Here is a 23953-nt window from a genome sequence, read left to right on the forward strand (position 1 = left end):
AGCTACTCGGGAGGCTGAGGCAGGAGAATCGCTTGAACCCAGGAGGCGGAGGTTGCAGTGAGTCAAGATTGCGCCATTGCACTCCAGCCTGGGTGACAGGGTGAGACTTTGTCTCAATAATAATAATAATAATAATAATAATAATAATAATAATGTCTCTCTTCTTTTGAAAAATTTGTAAAAAAAAAAAAAAAAAAAAGGAATAACATGACCCAACTGCCCTTTTGTCTAATTATCATACTATTTATCTCCTTCCTTTCCTTGTCGAACTGTTTCTATCAACTGTGCTATTGTTTCATTATCCACTTACCACCTAAGCTATTACCATCTGCATTTCCCCCTTACCACTTGATTATTCCATTCTCCTAAATACGTACTCCTCAAGATCACTAGGAGTGATTTTTCTTGTTTTCCAAGGTCTGGCTCAAACTACTTCTCTAAAAACAGTCATATTTTCATCTTCTTCTTTTAAGCCTGTTAATCACCTAACCATCTTATTTTTATTTCTGTACAACAGTTTGTTGCATGTTGTTTGTATTGTACGTGTTTGTATGCATGTTTCTTCCAGCTGTCCTACGTAATGGGAATCTGCTCAAGGGCAAGCACTATGTCTTCTGCTTTATTTGTTAGCTTTCCACAGTACTTAGTACAGTTAAAGTAGCAGCTTGGCTGATACAGGATTAAAAAGTATGAGCTTCTGTGTTTCCGAATACTAAGAATTTCAGTTTTCTTCCCTTGTTATTAGTTCAATGGAGCATTTGAGGTGGTCAGGTATGGTTTCTCTTTCAACTCAACTTTTTAACTGTTATTTTTCCCTCACCTAGAACCAAGAAGAGAAGATGGTATCTGTGTATAGTTGTGGCTGACACTTTCAGTATAATTATAATGAAAATAGAAAATGACCATTAAAATGACTAAGGGAAAAATGGAAGCTACAAGAAGAATACAAAAGCAAACACAAGGACTCTTAATAATAAACATGTGGAGGCTAAAAAAGAATATGTGATTATCATCTAGGAGATTACAAAAGTTCCATGCAGGAAAAATGCAGATTTGTGCACTAAATTCTGGAACTCTAAAACTTCATATTCAAAAGTAAACTTCAAGTAACTAGAATTACATTGGACTCCACAAAAAAAGCTAGTAAATGTTTAAACTTCCTTTAAAAGTAATACAGGTTCAAAGATATAAATGGATACAACAGAATTAAATATATGCATGGCTGATAAACTTCTACAATGGACTAGCTCCTCCACAAAAATAAAATGTTGTAAAAATGTTATGGGAAGATCCCTTAGCTTTGATAGGACTAGTCCAGGAGGATAAACATGGCATTCTATAGCATACCACTTAGTGACCCTGTCAGATACAGACTGTTAGACTAGAGGGACCACAAGACAGACCTATTTCTTATTGCATCACAGGAAAGGTGTATATTAGTTTTTTTTTTTTTTTTAAGTAAAATGAGGATCAAAATGAAACAAGAATGAACACTAAACACCAAGGACATTTAACGTGATTTTTTATACAATAAATAAGTTTGTCTTTCAGCATAGGAAACCCTTTCCACAAATCTGTTTTAGAAGTCAAGTCTCCAGTATGCTTTAGGAAAGCTTTTGTTAAAACTGAAGTATATTGATAAAGTGATTTAATATAGTTGAAAACAAGCTGCAGCACTCTAGCTGGGCCCTCTGAAGCCTTATGTTAGGGAAACATCTATATAGCATTATAGGAAACATTTACTGTAATTTGCCATCAATCTTTAAAAATAATACTGTTACACTCCCAACAATGTTGTCTTTGTTAGTGCATAACTTCTATTTTATTCATGTGGTTTGTTGTGCTTATATGAATTATTCCCAATTCTACCTCAATGTCTTGGGCTCTAATATCCTTTAAGTAAAAGATACTGAAACTATGGGTTGACTCAGAGGGCTGCCCAATATCCTCATGTCCTATGAACCAATATTGCAGAACCACAGAATTATACTGCAGGACTGCATTCCATCTGAATGCACAATGATTACCTGGGTGGGGTTGGTGCAGTTTTTTAGTTTGGTACCACATGATGAATCTTTATCTACTGACTGGGTCTGTGAAATAAACATCTGCAAAACCTTAAGTAAATTAAAATTTAACCTGTTATTTCAGATCCACAATTGTCATCGTATAAAATGTTCCAAGGCATTTATGCCTCAGATAAAGAAAAAAAAAAAAAAGCAACACACACACACACACACACACACACACACACACACACACATCCCTCTTCTGGATAGGTTCACAATGAAAGGTGGCTGTAAATGGTACATTTTGCACTGCCATTTAGTTTTCAATTCCCAAGGGTACTTGTGGTATGTGTGTGTTTGTGTGTGTATCTTTTGCTTTGTGGAGGAGGGAGAATGCTCGCTGAAAGGAGATCTTAGATGTAAAATATAAGATTTGCCAAGTACTCTTAAGGAAGAGTACAGTATTTGAACTGTATGCATTGACATTTTTAATCAAGATAGCCATTATTTAAACAAACTGGCTTCGAGAAAGGAATTTTTTTGAAAAACGAAAGAAAAAGCCCACGGAAGGGTGCTGAGCTAACAGTAAAGAGAAACTGGATCACTATCTCAGCTCTGTCTTTAGTTATGTTGATTGTCTATTGTGCAAGGCAAATCACATAACTTTCTTGTGTTTTCTTTTCAACTATAAAACATGGGTAACACAGCTGGGCGTGGTGGCTCATGCTTGCAATCCCAGCACTTTGGGAGGCCGAGGCAGGCAGATCACCGGAGGTTGGGAGTTTGAGACCAGCCTGACCAACATGGAGAAACTCTGTCTCTACTAAAAAAAAAAAAAAAAAAAAAAAATTAGCCTGGCGTGGTGGTGCATGCCTCTAATCCCAGCTACTAGGGAGGCTGAGGCAAGAGAATCGCTTGAACCCAGGAGGTGGAAGCTGCATTGAGCCGAGATTGTGCCATTGCACTCCAGCCTGGGCAACAAGAGCAAAACTCCGTCTAGAAAGAAAGAAAAGAAAACAAAAGAAAAGAAAAGAAAAAAGAAAAGAAAAGAAAGAAAGAAAGGGTAACAATAGCTGCCACAGAATAAAATTATTATGTGAATAAAAGACATTAAAGTATTTTACAATTGTAAATGTGAAGTGCAAGCTGCTAGTGTTACATACATGTCAAAACTCCAAACTTATAAGGTAGGAAACTGGGAATTAATTGTTTGAATTACAACGGAATTCTCTGCAAGTACTTTAAATGGCAAATGTGGTTTACAAACTTTATAGACATACATTTCAACCTCTTTCCAGGAGTATATCCCTTTTGTAAAAATAGGTCCACTTTTACTTGTATTGGCTCATTATTCTTCCTTAACTACAGAATTTGAATTCACTAACTCATAGTGTGTACAGTTGAAAGGGATCTTAGAGATAAGTCAGCCTTGTGTTTTGTCAAAGCTTTAGCAGCTGCTCAGAGAATAGAGGGCAAATAAAGCAAAGAGGAAGGGAATGGGAGTTTTGCCAGGAATCTGCCCCCTTCCCTCGCTGTATCTGGAGAAACTTGGCTTTTATCTGTTTTCTATTTAAATTTGTAATTTCTGGGTAAGATTTAATTTGTAAGAAGGTTTTCTTTGCCCACTAGCCCCACCTCTTTTCTGCCCCTAGAAAGGGTTGAAAGCCAATTCCCTTATTTTTCAGATGAGAAACTGGAGCCTAGAGAGGTGAGGCTATAGTTACTGTTAGGTCTTGGCTCAAGCATCTTCACGACAGGCTATAAATTGTGTCATATCAATCAGCTGTATTTTGTTTACATGGTCGTATATTCAGCAGACACTGACTGGAAAAATGTCATTTTTTTCCAACTTTGTGGAGATAGATCGTGCAGGATGAATTTAAAAGAAATGCCACTTTCCCCCAAGGCCAGGCTTTTGCAAAATTGTAATGGAGATAAAGACTGCTTTTAGTATTCTTTAGTTCTCTCTTTCCCCACCCATCCTTCTTTGTTCCCAGTGTTCTATTTTGGCATTCAACCTGCAGGAATTCAGTATCCTCGACTACCCAATAAATTTCATCTTCATTTATATTGCTACTGACAATACACGACTTTACCTGAGCCCTAATGCTCCTGGAAAACAATTTTGCTTAAGAAATTCCCCAACCTTTTGTTTTCCGAAATTCTCCCACTTTTTTGTGTCCTGGGAAATGACTTATGCAAAAAAAACCATAACATCGACAACAAACAAACAAAAGCCCAAACAAACACATACAAAACACCCTTTCCTAAATGACTTAAGATAAAACTCTCTGTCCCTTCTTTCCCGTGATTTCCCTAAGACTCATCTATAATTACACCCCTGAAAAGACCAAACACAGACTTTTCCCCTGTTGTCTGAACCCACTGAAAGGCCATATACAGACCCTCCAATCTCCCGTTCTTTGTCTCATAAATAATTAGTTGAGATTAGAACTGTCTGTTTCCCTGAAACTAGCTAGACACAGAGATACACATTTCCTGTTCAGCTAACCGATACTTCCCCTGATTGCAACACGATCCCACCAGTAAATCATCTCACATGTAACCCATCTACCCCTGCCTATATAAGACCAAGACAAAACCTCCCTATTGCAATAGCCTGAATAAAATCAATTTCTTTACTTGTTCAGTTTTTCTCTGTGATACTTCCTTATTGAAAACCTTTTCAGAAATTTATATATTTAGTTTATCTTATACTATTACAATAACAGGTGAAAAATACAAAATGTGAAACTCAGCACCTTCTCTCCTAGTCCCAGCTCTTTCTATGTGATCTCAACTTTTCTGGACCTAATTTTCTTCATTTCTAAATAAGGATATTGGATTTGATAATCTTTAAGATTTTAACATTCTAATTTGTTGATAAATTATGTGAGGTAGTTATTTTTAATTTTATTTACAGACATTACATAACTCAGGTCTAGGAATAAAGTCTTTTATTTGCTCATATCCTCTGCTCTGTTTAAAGCAGTTGTTACATAATGTTTACTGGTTAAATAGTTATAGGCCAGGCACAGTGGCTCACATCTGTAATCCCAGCACTTTGGCAGGCCGAGGCAGGTGGATCACTTGAGGTCAGGAGTTTGAGACCAGCCTGGCCAACATGGTGAAAACCCATCTCTACTAAAAATCCAAAAATTAGCCAGGTGTGGTGGTGGGCACCTGTAGTCCCAGCTACTTGGGAGGCTGAGGCAGGAGAATCGCTTGAACCTGGGAGGCGGAGGTTGCAGTGAGCCGAGATTGTGCCATTGCACTCTAACCTGGGCGACAGAGCGAGACTCCATCTCAAAAAAAAAAAAAAGTTATGACTAGTTTGTAAGCCTCTAATGTAGTGCGGGACTATTTTGGTACAATACTTTCAATTTTATAAATATTTATTTAATAATGACAACTAAGATTTTTCTGGTAGATTACAGCATGTGGTTGTGACTTATATCTACTTATTGAAATTCTAGCGTGTTAGCATACTAAACATCTATAATCAAATACTCTTGTTTTATATATATATACACATACACACATATATATGTGTATGTATATATAATGTGTGTGTGTGTGTGTATGTGTGTGTGTGTGTGTGTGTATATATATATATATAAAAAACAACTGTTAATGGGAAACCAATTCCAGTAGAATTTGATGTTTCTTTAAAAAGTGTCATTCATCATTATCTGATGATGATAGTGATAATAGTTTCAAAATAATAGATTTTATATTGGTAAGTAGAGACCAAACTTTAAAGAGAGAAAATATTTCAATCTCTAGAAGGTCATCATTCACTGCAAAGTTCATACTGGTTTGAAAGCAGGTTCTATAGCACCTAACAGAATGTCAATGAAGTTCAAAAACCTCAAGGCAATTTTCCAATCTTTTGGTCCAATAGTAACTGCTGCTAAATTAAGCAATGTGTCAGGGACTGTGCTATATGCTTTATGTCAATTGTTTAATTAACTCCTTACTATGACCATATGAGACAGGTACTATTATTATCACCCTTATGTTACAGATGAGGGCACTGGCTGGGCGAGGTTTTGTCAATTACTTGAGGTTGGAGAGATAATGATGGCACAGTTAGTATTTAAAGCCAGGCCTCTCTGACTCCAGAATCCAGGCTTTTAACCACAGTGCTGTAATGCCCAATCTTCTAGGAGAGTAGAGAAAAAAATTTAAAAAGAATGATCTGGTTGTCAGCTTCATATTTAGTGCATACAGTATCAAGATACGCTTCTAGAGCTATATTTATGGGATGTGTCTTATGTAGAAAATCATGAAAGGATACAACTGAACATTTGAAAATATCCTTCTACTGTATTACATCTTCTAAAAGGTTTGGATTAGTATACATATGGCATTAAAAAAAGGAACTATGTTTTTATTTGGTAAGTAATATGCAGTAAAGACCTAATATAGCAAAACCATGATGTGCAGATATAGTTAAGGTTTTGTTCAGGCTTCCATAAAAAGTCAGGTTAAGCTAACAACTTGTTGTATGAGGCATCAACCCATAATGATTTTTCTTAATAAAGTATTTAATTGAAGTCGGTTTGCTCTGTTCGTTGTTATAATTGAGCAGAAACTTAAAGCATTTTTCATTTGTGAAACTTGTCACAACACATTAAAAATATAGGTGAGTAGAATTTCTCTAAAATCGATCATGAATAGACTCTGGGGCTTTGCTTTCATTGTGTAAAAAGTTTTTTGTGGTCTTCACAGATGTTCCATATAAGGATTTTAGTACAGTGTAGAAGTTAAGAGATTAGACTCTGGAATCAGACCACCACTTACTAGCTCTGTGACACTGGGCAAGTTACTTAACCTCTCTGTGCCTCTGTTTCTCATTTGGACAACGGGGACCATAATGTGACCTTCATGATATAATCCATGTAAAGTATCTGGAACAATTCTTGACACGTGGTAATTTTAAATTAATTTTAACCATCATCATCAACTTACTTTATGGAAAGGAATCAAAAGAGGTCTGAATTAGAATATAAAATCAAATATACTATAATGACAACTATGTGATGACCTGCTGTCTTGCATGTTTCGTTTTCCTCAGACAGATAAATTCTGATTTTTAGTGTGAATGGTAAGAAACCCTAGGTAGATAACACCAAATGATAGCTCTTGTACCTTCAGATGTAAGGGGATAAAATAGCAGAAGAGAAGGTAAGGGAGAAAAAGCAGGTAAGGGAGATAAGGAAGAAAAATCTGAGCAGTAAGCGTGGCAGACTTTTTTCTCTGCCACCTCTGACCCCTCTACTGTCCTCAGCCACTCTCAGCAGTAACAGTGAAACTGCTGGGAAAGGTCACTCCAGGCTAGAAACAAGTATTTTGAAATGAGAACATACAGCAAACTGCATCATGAATTGAAAACTAGAGCAAACCATAATATTTTCCTGAACCCTAAGCATTAATTTTTACTGAAGCATGGATTAAAGTTACCTTTTCAAAAGCAAACAAAAACAAAACGAAACAAAACCCACAAACAAGCCCCCCACCACCAAAGGAATTAAAAACACAAGGGAAGAGTAGTAACCCAAATAACTACTGCATTAAAAAATGATGTCTTAGTTGCAACTAATGAACCAAAATAAGACTGTGTTACCACCTGTATAAAATTGTAAGTTTCTTGGAGGTAAGGTTTTGCTCATTCATTCATTTATTTATTTTTGTTCTCCAAATATTACCCAGGATATTGCTGACTATACATATTATTCTCAATTTCTACTATTTAAATTGACTTCCTAGAATTTTACACGGCTCAAGTCCCTCTGTACTGAATCCTATTTCAATAAATATATAAACTTCCAGCTATTTTCACTGCTTATATATTAAGACTAAGATCATTCAATGTGAATAAGATGTTGGGAGTGCTGGTACTGTGACATTTATTATAAATAAGTCAGGTAGTTCAAGCTCACATTGGTTAAACTTAAAAGTTCAGGACTCAAAGTGATTTTTTCCTTTCTCCCAACTAGGAAGAATTCATGTCCCCGAACTAGAAAAAAATCATGTTATCCAACTTTGACATAAGCATTCACCTTTACATTAAGCAGAAAAAGCTTTTTCATATTACAAATAGAAGAAATTTCCATATACCCTTTGTAAAATGTTATATATAAATGCTGGGCTTGGACACAGAGAACTTAATCAAAATCCCATGTTGCTTCAGGGTAGTTATATGCGAAATGCAATTTCCATTGTATTGAAGTCTCCCTTCTGTAAATATTTATCTATTTTCAAAATTGCCAACATATTTGAAAAGTTTAATTGGTTTATACTCAAGGCACTAGAGACAGGGAAATTTTGCTTTCACAAGATATTTACACGCATTTATTCTGTCCACGTAGAGGACTTCTTTCAAGTGATCATAAAATTTAATGTGAAGTGAAACCATCCCAGCTACGGTCCTAATGACCAAATTAGAAGAAAAGTAATCAACAATCAATCAATCATTTTCATCACTGTACCTTTTTTCTCTGATTTATCAGAAACTTTTCCTCCAATTGGAGAGTAAGTAGTGTCCATGGACTCGGTCCCCCTGTTCCCTTTGCTAACTCCATTTGCATACAGCTCTCCTTCAACTGGTTGCAACTGCCAAGTCAGGCCGAACAAATGTACTGCTGCAAGAGAACAAGCCATACATTAATTTATTCCAGACTCACTGAGAAGATCTCCAAGCCAGGTATCCCTTTGCACCTAAAAATGTTACGAACAGTTTTCTTTTAGTTAGGCCAAGCAACTGGGAGTTTATACCTATACATCATACATGTAGCTACTTGCATGCTACGACACACATAAGTATTACCAGTTGTTATAGTAGCTGTTGTTAACATTTTGAGGCTAAAGCTATCCCAATGATAGGATTAGAAATTGGAATCAACTGTAGTACAATTAGACTTAGCTTCTCACTGCTGTGACCCTTTCGTTTTCCATTTCCCTTAGTCATGTAACACTAGTTTCCATATGGAAACTGTTACAGAGTAATGGTGGACAGACTATCATGAGAACATGGAAGACCTTCTCTATGGTTTTAATTCAATTCATTTCAGCAAATATTTCCTGAATGCCTAGTATGCATAAAGCCCTATGATAGTTGCTGCAGCTGTTAAAATGTAGATGCTTATTAGGGTGGGATTTGGTAGTAATACCAGGATAAAATAATATTATGCAGAATGATTGATATAAGACAGGTTTAAACTGCTATCAGAAGATTTAAAAGTACCCAGTGTTGGTCACTGTGCAGGAAGATGGGCACTCTCATACACTCCTGAGGAGGGTATAAAAATACAGTGACCTTTTTTGGAGGGCAATGTGGCACCATTTATCAAATGAACTGAAAATCTGATTTACCCTTTGAGCTTGTCAGGCCTCTGAGCCCAAGCCAAGCTACCGCATCCCCTGTGACTTGCACATATACGCCCAGATGGCCTGAAGTAACTGAAGAATCACAAAAGAAGTGAAAATGCCCTGCCCCGCCTTAACTGATGACATTCCATCACAAAAGAAGTGAAAATTGCCGGTCCTTGCCTTAAGTGATGACATTACCTTGTGCAAGTCCTTTTCCTGACTCATCCTGGCTCAAAAAGCTCCCCCACTGAGCACCTTGTGACCCCCACTCCTGCCCTCCAGAGAACAACCCCCTTTTGACTGTAATTTTCCTTTACCTACCCAAGTCCTATAAAATGGCCCCACCCTTATCTCCCTTTGCTGACTCTCTTTTCGGACTCAGCCCGCCTGCACCCAGGTGATTAAAAAGCTTTATTGCTCACACAAAGCCCGTTTGGTGGTCTCTTCACACGGACGCGCATGACAGAGCTAACAATTTAATTTCTGTGAATTAACTATGAACGTTGCCAAAGTACAATGCTGTCTATTGTAACATCTGAAAATAATATTAGAAAGTTATAATCAATCTAAATATTCATCAAGAGATTAATCAAATAACCAATGAGATAGTAAATAATACAAGAGTATGTGGCTGCTAAAAATCATGTTGCAGAAGACCATGCAATGGTATGGGAAATATCCATAAGGTATCAAATGAAAAATATTAGGCTATTAAACATTATAAATAGTGTGATTTGAAGTGTGTGTGTTTGTGTATGTGTGCACATGTTCATGTCCAGAGAAAAAAGGTTTGGAAGAATATATAGCAACATGTTAACAGCATGGGAAACTTACAGAGAATTTTTATTTTTTTTCTTTATGATTTCTGTGTTTTCCATATTTTTTACAATGTACATGTGTAACATTTGCTATCTGGGAAAAAGGAAGCTTTTGCTTTAAAAGAAATGGTTTAAAGGAACAGTAGATTAAAATAGGTTGGGATGATCAAGAATAATTTTTGAAGGAAGTGGGAGTAGATAGAGACTTTGAAGGATGTGTAGGGCTTTGACAGGTGACAACAATTGGTGGGGAGAAGGGACAGGGCTGAATAAAGTATGACTTTGTAAAGTACATGATGTATCTGAGGCAAAAGAAGTTGCTGGGGTTCACTGGAGCTTAGCTATGTGCTGGTGCTAGTGGAAGTTAAGGCCAGAAAGGAAGATTGGAGCCATATTGTAGAGGACACTGAGTGGCACACTTATACATTTAGATTCAACTTATTAGGCAACAAAAAGGCATTTCTATTTTTTGAGAGGCTGAGTGATATGATCAGAATTTTTGGAGGATTAATTTGATAGTGGGGAGCACTGAAGGTTTGTAGGCAAATAACTGATATAATAAAAAACATCCTTTGCAGAAAGATAAATCCAGTAGTAGTATGGAGAATGAATCGGAGACCTAAAGATTTGGCAAATAAGTCAATTGGGATGGCATTGCAATAATCTAGGAAATAAGTAATTAGTGCTCCAATTAGAGTAGTGTCACAGGAGTGTCTCAATTATTTGCAGTGGGAATGCAAAGAAGATTTCTTAAGGAGAAATTGCATAAATTGCGTTTCAGGATTTGGCAACAGGTCCTCTCTCCTCTCTCTCTCTCTCTCTCTCTCTCTCTCTCTCTCTCGCTCTCTCTTTGTGTGTGTGTGTGTGTGTACGTGTGTGTTTGTATACACATTCATACATGTGTATAGGTGTGCTGAGGGAGGGCATAGAAAAAAGTGAGGGAAAGGAGGGAGGAATCCAAAATGGTTAAGGTTTTGAGCCTAACTGAAACAACGGTGGAACCATTAATAGAGTTAGAGAATTCTTTATTAGCCTACCACTTGCTACAAATAGTTGGTGCTGGATTTCTGTTTTGTTGATTGATGACTATTTGAATATGTGGCTTGAGACCGGATGAGAAGATGCAAGGAATGCAATGAATTCAGTCTTTGGGGCTGTTGAGTTTCTGGGAATGATGGGCCCTCCAGATAGTGAATGCTAACGATAGGAGGTTTGAAGTTCTGGAGGATATTAGAGCTAGAAAAAGACTGAAAAGTCATATATGCACAGAGACAACAGTTGAAGTTGTGAGAGTGAATGAAGTCACTGAAGGGAGAGAATGTTAGGAGAAAACAGTGCCTAGGGCAAAAAGCTGGAGAAACCTCTTGTTTGTTTTCTCATTGCATTTTTCAACATCAACCAAATCCTACCAAAAGGCAAAAAAAAAAAAAAAAAAAAAGTGAATCTGCTCATAAGCCATTTTATGTTTCTCTTTGTGTTCCTAGGTGAACTGAAAGGGGCTAATTAGTATGTGTAACGCTCATGTATAGTATTTGAGTTAGTGACTGAGAACAGAGAAGGATAGCCTATTTAAAAATCATTCATCCACTTTTAGTTGGAGCTAAAGAGATTTCTAACACCTACTTCCTAATTTATCCTTAAAACTTTTAAGCATTTAATTGGTTTCTACCCTTTTCTTTGGATTAAGGCCAGTGCTGCCTGAGGAATTTCTCTTGCAATTATTGGAAATAATTTTAACTCAAAGGATAGTGGTTCTGAGTAAGGTATGGTATGGCACATTAATAAAGCTATATTAGTGACATCCTTGAGATTTCCTTGCCAATGGACTCTAAGTTTGGTTTAACACACCTGTTCCAATTAGAGGTATTTTTCGGTTTTACAGAAAATTTGGTCTACTCTGCCTCCCAAATAATTTGAATATGATGGATAGTAGGAGCTATATTGAAAATGTGTTTCATTCCCTTAGTTCAATTACTTTTGTGAAATTAGATGGACCATATATAACAAAAGGCATAGTAGTTTTCATTTAGAAGACTAAGGGGGTTATTTTATATGCTTTAAGTTGAGCCAGTTTCCTGGGGCACTTGAAAATGTGAGAAAATGCACGTGGTGAGATTCACTTCAAAATATATAAGGCAAGGATTAATTTTTCACCATCAAATGAAATGGACTGCTTCCATTCAATCAAGACACATAAAGAGGTATGGGCACATTTAGTAGAACACTCTTTGAGAGCAGTGAAGCTTGGTAATTTTTCGAACTTGCTATATCTTTCCCAGGGAACAAGCTGTTTGTAATATATATTTGTGTGAATATATGATGAAAGTTAATTATTTGCTACAGACCACAGACAAGTATCATGGCAAGGCTACTGGCCTTTTATTTCGTCCAAACATAGGTACTGGCCAACCAAAATGGCTATCAGATATAAACAACTAATACAGTCTAACCAGTACACACTGGCTGAATGTCAGCTTTAGATACAGTATAAAGACAGCTTCCTCAGTTTCTAGCGGATTCCCATCCAGATTTATGCCATGTGTTTAGAGCCACACTGTTTAGGTGAGTCCCCCAAACCCAAGAATAGACATTATGAGCCAATTGGCTAGAATAAGGGTAAAATTAGTAATGAACAAACAGGGCAATATTAAGTCATATTCACACGTTGATTCAACAAATACTTTTTTTGAGTGCCTACTCTATACCAGGCACTGTGTTTTTTTTGTTTTGTTTTGTTTGTTTTTTTTTCTGAGTTTACAACAGCAAACAACATAAGAAAATCTCTACCCTCCCAGAACTTACATGAGAGGGTAGTGGGTTAAGACAGGCAAAGAAAAAATACATGATATAAAATATAAGATAGAATATAACTGTTATGGAAACAAACCAAAAAACAAAAAACAGCAAATAAACTAGATAACATTGGGTAGTTATAAGTGCTATGAAGGTAACAATAGGTAAGGGTGGTCAGAGAAGCCCTCTTGGAGGAGGTAACATTTGAACCAAGATTATAATGAAGTGAAGCCATTGTGAATATCTAGGGGAAGAATCTTCCAGGAAGACAAAATAGAATTTATAGAAAGCCCTGAAGTCTTACATGAAGTGTGTGAGAAATACTAAGGAGCCCAGTGTGAGCTCAGTCAGAACGGCAAAGAGTGGTAGGAACACTCATACACATAAGTACCAGACCCATAATCTTGTTACCTCAGTACGCTAGCCAACTTTGCAAACTGGTCACCAACAAATAAGAATTAGAAAGTAATAAACCTAAAATCTCACATACCAGAATATACACCTTCAAATGAGCACTGCTGGTTAAAGTAGATGTAATATAAGTAGTCTTGACTGTAAGTAAGGTCAAATTTACTGTTCCCTAAGACATAAGACATATAACACACACACACACACATATATCATATATATATATATATATATATATATATATACACATACACACACACACTCAATGAATGGAGATGGATGCTACCCAGATCTCTGAGGGAGTACCCATCCTGTTATTTGCATTTCACTGAAACTCAGTGGTTGGATAGAATGTTTATGTCTATTCAAATATTCCAGGAATGATGTATTTTCAGCAGATTAAAAATGGCAGTCCCTAATGCTCTTTTAGCAAATGTTCCCTGGTGCTGAGCCCTGTACATTTTATTATTATTCTCCTTCTTGTTCTATCCAATTGCAAAGAGCCATGTTCTAAAATTATAAATTCGTTACAAAGTTCAGGTAATGAATGGATTGTCTTGGCTGTCCTCAATTCCAAATTCAATCAAGTACCTTGGAACCCAAGGCAGGCTGACTCCATGTACAGAAGCTCTTCTTAACTTACGCATTTCTGTAGAAACCTCCAAATCTCTGTTTTCTCTCTGCATACTGTTAGAATGTTGGACTTTGTTTCTCATAAACAAGACTGGTGGTCTCTGTTAACATTTGTAATCAATAATCCTTTCCCATCCCATCCCACTTTCTTTCAAAAGGCAATCATTGACTAAAAAAAAAACCAAACAAACCCACAGGAATGCATCAGAAGTAAATGTGGGAAATACATGCTGAATGACTTAGGTCTATGCTATTCAATATGGTAGCCACTCATCACATGTGTCTATTGCACACTTGAAATGTGGCTAGTCAGAGTCGAAGACTTCGTATAAAAGAAAAAATATAAAAGATCACATTAATATTTTTATATTAATTACACATTGAAATGAAAATATTTTTGATATATCAGGTTAAATAAAATATGTATTTAAATTGATATCACCTGTTTCTTCTTACTTTTTTAATATGGCTACTATAAAACTTTAAGTTACATATATGGTTCACAATGTATTTCTGCTGAGCAGTGATGATCTTGGACTACCTACAACATTTCACAGAGATATGGTTCTCTTTTAGCACCCTGTCATAGAATCTACCATACTATATTAAAGATATCTGTTTACATGACTGTCTCATCATTATTAAGCACTCCAAAGGCAGGAACAATGCCCTCTGCATTTTTCTGTTCCTGGTACCTAACTCTGTTATTGGTAGTCAGGAAGTACTCTTCATTGCTGATAGGAGTGTAAAGTGGTAAAGTGGCTTTGGAAGGCAATGTTGATATCTATCACAATTTAAATTGAGAATATTCCTTGACCAAGGAATTCTACTTCTAAGAGTCTGTACTGAAGAAATAATCGCATGTGGGGCATAAAGGGGCATGTGCAAGGAAATTCACTATTGCATTGTTAATATATTGACTTTATTAATGCAGTTAAAAATTAGAACAACCAATCTATGGAAGAGTGGTACACCCGTACTATGAAATCCTTTGTAAGAATTAAAAGGACTGATACTGAGAAATTATCAGATTGAAGGAAACTAAGGAGACAGGACGACTAAATACAATATGTGGATCTAGAAAGAATCTTGTAACAGAAAAGACTGTGGAAAACTGGAGAACTCTGAATTAAACTCTAAGTTTAGTTAATAACCTCATACCAATGTTAATGTCTTAGTTTTAGTAATTGTACTATGTTTGTGCAAGATGCTAATATTGGGAGAAGCTCAGTGACAGGAATACAGTGATTCTGTGCTATATTTGTAACTTTTCTGTAAGTCTAAAATTATTTCAAATAAAAAGCCAAAAAGAGAGAGAAAAAGGACTGATCCAGTGATATGCTGGAGCTGGCTTATACTGGTTTACAAAAGCCAACTGTGCACGTCTCTTCCCAATTCCACCTCCAATGACTTTACATTGGCAGTTGAAATTGACCATGGCGGGTGTATTTACATCCTGGGAATTAGCAAATGTGGCAGATCAAGACTTTTTGGGCCAGAGAACTTGTTAAACATTTATCAGCACATCACTGGATGATCTGTATGTACTGACATGAAACAGGCTCTAAGATTTTATGAAAAATATTGTAGAACAATGCATATTCTATGATCTAGTTTAAGTAGAACATATGTATTTAAATATATATATATACATATAAAATATATATATTTAAATATGTATTTTAAATGCGAAGAGACCGAAAAATGAATTCCAAACTATTGATGTTTAGAGTAGGGAGCTGTGAAAACCAAGAAGATACTTTGACATTTTCATAGTATTGTTAGAATCTTTTACAATGATAATGCGTTCATGCATTATTATATAATTTTAAAATACCAGGTCCTCAACAAACCTTTGTTAAGCTCAACGAATAGTTTCATTGTTTTATTCTATCTCTTTTATTGCTGTTTTCTAAAATTGGGCTTTTCAAAACAGTTCAAAACAGCAGAACCATTCAGCAGTTAAATATGAACAGTTTCCAAATACATAAAACAGATAAAACAGAATTTGATTGAAAGGCATTGGCTGTCCAAAAGATCCAAAGAAAATAGTTTGAAATCCAGTGGCTTAACAAATTATCTTCAAAATATCTGAATAAGGAAAATTTGGGTGTTGGGAAGAATTCCTTTTAGGTATTTAAATTTATTGAAATATATTTATAGTGCTACTGTCAGGAGACAGGACCCTTTTTCATGTTATTATGTATCTTTTGGGGTTTTGTGTCCACTCTCTTACAGGTAATTTTTGAATACACTTAACAATAAATAGGGCTTTGATAATAAATATACAAGTTAACCTTGAAATTATAAGACTTCTAAGGCAAATGTAACTTTGCTTTCAAGGAATTCATCTTGCACCTTAAAATGCATACATACTCAGCTAGGGGTGTTATATTTATTTGTTGCAATAATTTTGGGGTATTATTTTCTAAATCCACTAAATAAACCTATTTAGAAAATTTGAAATCTATGTTACAAATAAAGTCCTGACCACTATGGATCATGTCCTACTTCACAGCATGCCAAGACAAAAGCATATAATATTTTCCAAGATACTTTGTTTTCCCTTTTTGTCAGCAGTCTCCCCCTACTAGTTCCCTTCATGTTCCTTTAGGCTAGGGAATGCTACAGCTTTTGTACTTTACTTCCAAGGCTTGTCAAAGCTACAGATCTGCTTGTATGTTGGACAGTTCCCTTCCTGAAAAATATACGAAGTACATTACCCAGATGGTGACCCCTGATGACTTCAGGCTTTCAACTTAACTCCCGTGGGAAGCAATTTCACCAGACCGATACTTCAGTGGCCATGATGTGAGACTAGATGCTTCTGCAATAAGGAATATCACTGCAAAAATAAATGCTACTTGAATTAAATGCAGTGACTGCCAACATTACAGAAACCAGGTTATCTTTCCGTCTTAAAATAAATCCCATTTTTATTACATTAAACATCAAATTGGCATATGAGTGAACTATAACCCTTTGATAAATTACCTTCAGATCGGAGTTTTATCCTGATAATAGCCATATTACTTGCAGGACTGAAAACTATTAGTTTTCAGAGAAGCATTTTTCAAGAACTAAATAAAAGAAGTAATGCGTGCTTATTTATGGTATCTACTATTGCCTCAGCAGTTTTGTTCAACTTTTCTCTTTTTTCCTAGGGCTATACATATACATTTTATACTAAAAATATTATCTGTGCTTGCACTACATCATGAACATAAATAAAACATACTTAAATGTTTCTTCTCAAAGCAATTTAAATGTAGTCAATATGGTTTTGAGGTCTCTTTCAAACATTTTTGAAAGTCCAAAAAGCAGTTGTGTCATATATAGGTAGAATTCCCTTTGGAAGAAAGAACTTCACTAATTAAAAGAAAAAAAAGAAAAGGCATTTTAACTTGAACTGTTTTACAAAATGCATTTTGCAAGTCTGCCATGATGAAACATTAAAACTAAACGCCAATTAAGAAAAGATTGAGATAGTATAACAGAGGCAATGAGGACACCTTTCTTGTTGCTCCACATGTTTGAATCCCTACTATTCCTTTCCTAAATGAAATGAATTATTCTCTATTGCAGCATGCTTTTTTTTTTTTTCCTTAGTATGGTCCTAGTTTTATCCAATACTCAGGTTGGAAAAGATCCTATCAGAGTAATAAATCATTTTAATATCCCAGTTCTATATTATATTATCTTAAAACTTTCATTTACTGTGTATTTTATATTTTCCATTCCAAGACTACAGCAATATTTATAAATAACATGTCTAGTTAGGTACCTTATCACAGGTTTAATATATGATCTCCATTTGCAGTTGCATAACAGGCCCATCTGTGTATTCCTTATCAGACGGGTACAATTATTTAGTGGTTTCATCTCAACTCACAGCACCAATAAGTGCTCTCCATAACTCAAATCTTATTTATTTTTGTATTATTATTGGATTTGTAGAGTCAGGAAGAATAAGCAGCATAATGATGGGATAAATTTAAAAAACAGTTTAATGAATAATGTAGCAAAAATGTAAATTTAGACAGGAATCAGTACTTTTAATTCTTCTTTAAAATTTTATTTTTCTTTTCTATTTTACTTCATTTTCTGCTTAACTAATTCTCCCTTTCTCTATGGTCCAAATCACTGCCAATCACTTCATTATTGATGATGGGAGTTTCTTAGGTTCCTAAATATTCTCCTATTTTCTTTCCTGGTTTGAGTACTTATTGGCAATAGTAACCAGGTTATTTTAAAAAGGTACAAATACAACTTGTGACTATAGAGAGTAAGAAATAGACATACACAGCTCTCTCTGCCTCTTACCCATTTGACTTGTATATATTTAAATGTTTAAAATGGAAATGTATTCATTGATTTATATCCACAACCTCTGGTAGCTGATACTTTGAAACTCACTTTTCTGAGTTAGCATCATGTAATCATAGCCATAAATATGTGGTATGTGTCCTTCTGCAAACTTTTAGATATTGAAATTTTAAAAACCCTGTTACTAACTTATTATTCACAGTTAATGTTAAGGAGCAGGGCTTATAAAAGGCTGGGAAGACAAGATGTGATAGAGAAGATGGAAAACGATGAGTGGTGAAAAACTATGAAACCTTCTTATCTGTCTTATAAGATGTGAACAGATGAGGAGGTAGAGAGAATGAAGTGGTGATTATAATGACCCAGTTTGTTCGGGGTTTTCTGAGGTGACACCATGATAGTGTTCTTCTGAAAGAGTCATCAATATATTATTAAAATGGGGTTGATTCATGATCTGGATCCTCAAGTCTTCTTTCATGCAGTAATTATTTGTTGACTGGTTCCTATGTATTAGACATTGTCCTAGTTGCTGAGGATACAACACTTATTGTTTGGTTGCAAAAAGAACTGGCCCTGTTGGGGATTTCACTCAGTATAAAGGGAGGCAGTTGTCATGCGTTATAATAAAGAGCAGGGACTCTGGAGCCAAGGTTTCTTGGTTCAAATCTCAACTGCTACTAACTAGTGTGTTTAATAATCTTGGGTAAGTTAATCTCTGCTTCTCAGTATCCTCTCCATAAAATGTGCACAATAACAACATCTCCATAAGGTTGTTGGGAAGACTAAATGAGTCAGTATATATAAAGTACCTAGAAAAAAATGCCTGGCACATACTAAATGCCCAATAAAGGTTAGCAATCATTATTAAGCCTGGTTAATTGATCCCTTTACAAAACCATCCTGGAAGTGGAAAAAGGCAGAAAGTCATTGTTTCATTGAATTCTCTACTTTCCTGCCCTAGGAGACGATTGTGTAGTTGTGTTTCTCTGGAGAGAGTAATATAGAGGGACTCAGGCCTTTGAGAGAACTTCAGCTGCCATCTTCACACAGCTGTAGAGTTAAAACAAAAACCTCACCTAATTTCCTGATTCCAAATCCTTGACTTAATATACAACAGACATTCATTTATCTTCCCATCCCCATCAACATCCTTCAAAGCTGCAAATTTCTTTAATTTCCTTTACTCTATCATCAGGGCACTGGGGACCTGGAAGTTGTATGTTTTGGGTTTTCTTGGTAAAAAGATTCCAGAAATTATCCCTAAGATTTTAAAAGGTATCGTCATTTCTTAGTAGAGTACACTTTCATAAAGGTTAGCATAAAGCAGTTAGAGTCTCATTTTATGAATCATAACTGATAATTCTCACATAGCTATATAGTATGAAATTGGTCCCAAGAAAACTTTCAGCTGAGTTACCTAGAACAAGTATGCAATCCTGGGTGATGGATTCTACTCTATCAAATTGATCTGCCCAAATAAGGGAATCTATCTGCAACATAATAAAATCATGGTATGTTAGAGCTCAAAAAGACCACAGAGTAACCCAGTATAATTTGGAAAGGAGGGGGCCAGTAAATTTAAAGTGAAGAAGCCTAGAAAACACTACCACAGCTGGGTAATCATCAATGATAGCACGTACATGATGGCACGGACACCTGATATGATGTGATGGTAATGGCACCTCTGTGGTCTTCCTCTCCAAAAGCATACTGCCAGTTTAAACATAAGAATGACATCAGCAAAACCCAAATTGAAGGACATTAAAAGACAACCTGGCCAGCGCTACTCAAAATTGTCAATGTCATGTAGGTCAGAAAACTGTTACAGACCATAGGAAGATAGGAAAACATGACACAATGTAATATCCTATTTTGAATTGGATCCTGGAAAAGAATGGTGACATCCAAATGAAGTGTCAAATGCAGTTAACAGTAATTATTGACGTTCATTTCCCAGTTGTGACAAATGGGCCATGGTGATATAGGACATTGACAATAGGAGAAACTATGACACCCTTTTGTACTATCTAAGACAAAAAATAGGAGAAACTAAATGAGTATATGGTAATTCTCTGTACTATCTTTGCAACTTTTCTGTAAGTCTAAAAGTGTTCTACAATTAAAAGGATATTTTGGAAAGAACATAACACACAAGCCATTTGCCTCAATCTCCTCATTTTACAAAAGAGGAAAATAACACCTAAAGAAAGGAAATGCTTTGCACCTAGGACACAGAGAGCTGACACTAGGATCCTGTGTTTCTACCTCAGTCTTGTTTCACCCAAACACACTGATTCAGTCTTACTTAAGGCCAAGATAATACGTAATCCATTTCTTCTTTTCAATGACATTTAGTACTGAAGTAATTTGACTGGAATATCGGGCTAATTAGGCCAATGTTATAGGTTAAGTTTTAATTCCAACCAGTTACTTTTGCATAGAGAAAAATTCCACTATTTGTTATAGCCTGATTATTCAAACTATTTTTTTTCCATCAATCTCAGGTAAGTACATAAGAGAGAAATGGGAACTCTCTAAAAATCCTCCAATTCAAAATTCATGTACATCTGCAAAATAATCTTTTTATAATGACACTTAAATTTTATTGAATTACTGAGTCACATGTAACTGAAGTAAAATATACCCTATATATTTTCTATTGGTTCTACAATCTTTTCTCTTGTTTACTTCAATCTTCTTAGCATTTTTGTCAAAATGGATCACTTTGTTGTCCTAAGCTTTGTTCACTATTTTTGAAAAAGATGCAAGTTTCTCTTTAAAGAAAAGGTAGGCAGTGGGAAGTTAACTCAATTTCGTATCACCCCTGAAAATGAGTCAAAATTTTTTCTTAATGTTTCCTGAAATGCTTTACCATGATATCAATAGATGTGGGAAAATAATATGGGAGTATTTTAGTTTCATTATTTTTGTATGGTTTGAAATTGTAATTTTGGATTTTAAACAATGTTAAAATATGCAGTTTATGTTAAAATATTTAATATACAAAATTTCTTATAAATCAGTAAATATCAGCTGTACCTTTCAATAGAAACATGGACAAAAGACATCAATAGGCAATTCACAAAAAAGAAATGCAAATTAACAGAGACAACTTAAAATATTCAAACATAGCAGTAATTTTAAAATGCAAGTTAGAGAAGTGATGTCAACAATATGGCAGAATAGGCTTTTCCAGTGCTTGCCCCCTCACGGAAACAACAATTTGAACAATCATTCAGGCTAAAAGATTCCTTCACAAGTGCTAAGGAATTCAGGTGAGAGATTACAGTGGAGCACAGAAAAAAAAAAAGATGCATTGAAGAGGGTAAGAAGAATAGTTTTGCATTACCTGCAATACTACTCTCCCAGGCTTACACAGCACAGTGTGGAGAGAAATACCTTCCATGTGGGAGAAGAGAGTGAAGTGAACACCTAACTTCACTGTAGAACCCAGTACCATGTCCACCCCAGGGAACCCTGGTGCCAGGCTGGCACCCAGTGACCAAGCTTACAGGCCTACCCTAGTGATAGGCAAGGCCTCAAGGCCTGAGACTCCAGGCTGGTCCACATAGACCGAAGCTCCAGGATACCCACTAAACATGGCTGGTCCCTGTGGCTCCAGGCTTTAGGCTAGCTCCAATGGACTCAGGCTCCCACCCCAGTATCAGGCTGGTTCCCATGGATCTGACCTTTAGTACAGCCACTGCCAACCCAAGATCCAAATCCATCATAGCACAAGGATAGCCCTTATAGCCCTAAGCTGCATTCATTCTTCATGGCCCAAGGGTTTAGGCCTACCCTAGGGCCAGGCCATCTTCCATGGCCCCAGGCACCAGTCTGGCACTGGTAAACCCAAGCTCCAGGCTCAACCATCATTACTGACCCAGGAACCAGGATGCCATTACTGACCCATGCCCCAGGCTTACCAGCCCAAGGATTTCAGCAAAGCCAACCCAGAGACCTTCCCTGCTGGCCCACACAGAATCCCTGGACAAGCTGACAGGCGAAGAGCTTTTCCTGGTGAAGCCAGTCTTTAATGATTGGAGAAGGTGCCAAAGCCACAAGGATCAAGAATAATCAGGAAAACATGACACCACCAAAGGAAAAACAACAACAACAACAACAACAACAAAGCACCTGTAACCAACTCTAAAAAAATGGATAGCTGGGGCATGCCCAAGATGGCTGAATAGGAACAGCTCCAGCCTCCAGCTCCCAGCGTGAGTGACACAGAAGATCGGTGATTTCTGCATTTTCAACTGAGGTACCAGGTTCATCTCATTGGGTAGTGCCGGACAATCGGTGCTGGTCAGCTGGTGCAGCCAAACCAGTGAGAGCTGAAGCAGGGCGAGGCATCGTCTCACCTGGGAAGCACAAGGGAGAAGGGAATCCCTTTTCCTAGCCAAGGGAAAATGAGACAGACAACACCTGGAAAATCGGGTAACTCCCACCCTAATACTGCGCTTTACCATGGGTCTTAGCAAACGGCACACCAGGAGATTATATCCCACCCCTGGCCCAGAGGGTCCCATGCCCACGGAGCCTCCCTTATTGCTAGCACAGCGGTCTGAGATCTAACTGCAAGGTGGCAGCGAGGCTGGGGGAGGGGCGCCCACCATTGCTGAGGCTTAAGTGGGTAAACAAAGCCACCAGGAAGCTCGAATTGGGTGGAACCCACTGCAGCTCAAGGAGGCTGGCCTGCCTCTGTAGACTACCTCTGGGGACAGGGCATAGATAAACAAAAAGCAACAGAAGCCTCGGCAGAGTTAAATGCCCCTGTCTGATAGCTTTGAAGAGAGCAGTGGATCTCCCAGCATGGAGTTTGAGATCTGAGAACGGACAGACTGCCTGCTCAAGTGGGTCCCTGACCCCTGAGTAGCCTAACTGGGAGACATCCCCCACAAGGTGAAGACTGACACCTCACACCTCACAAGTGGGGTACACTCCTGAGACGAAGCTTCCAGTGTGAGAATCAGACAGCAACACTCGCTGTTCAGCAATATTCTATCTTCTGCAGCCTCCACTGCTGATACCCAGGCAAACAGGGTCTGGAATGGACCTCAAGCAAACTCCAACAGACCTACAGCTGAGGGTCCTGACTGTTAGAAGGAAAACTAACAAACAGAAAGGACACCCACACCAAACCCCATCAGTATGTCACTATCATCAAAGACCAAAGGCAGATAAAACCATAAAGATGGGGAAAAAGCAGTGCAGAAAAGCTGGAAATTCAAAAAATCAGAGCGCATCTCCCTCTCCAAAGGAACGCAGCTCATCGCCAGCAATGGAACAAAGCTGGACGGAGAATGACTTTGATGAGTTGAGAGAAGAAGGCTTCAGTAAATCAAACATCTCAGAGCTAAAGGAGGAACTATGTAACCAGTGCAAAGAAACTAAAAACCTTGAAAAAAGAATGGATGAATGGATAACTAGAATAATCAATGCAGAGAAGACCTGAAAAGAACTGATAGAGATGAAAACCGTAACATGAGAACTATGTGACAAATGCACAAGCTTCAGTAACTGGCTCGATAAACTGGAAGAAACAGTATCAGCGATTGAAGATCAAATGAATGAAATGAAGCGAGAAAA

This window comes from Macaca mulatta, chromosome X (assembly GCF_049350105.2).
Source record: "Macaca mulatta isolate MMU2019108-1 chromosome X, T2T-MMU8v2.0, whole genome shotgun sequence".
Classification (NCBI taxonomy): domain Eukaryota; kingdom Metazoa; phylum Chordata; class Mammalia; order Primates; family Cercopithecidae; genus Macaca; species Macaca mulatta.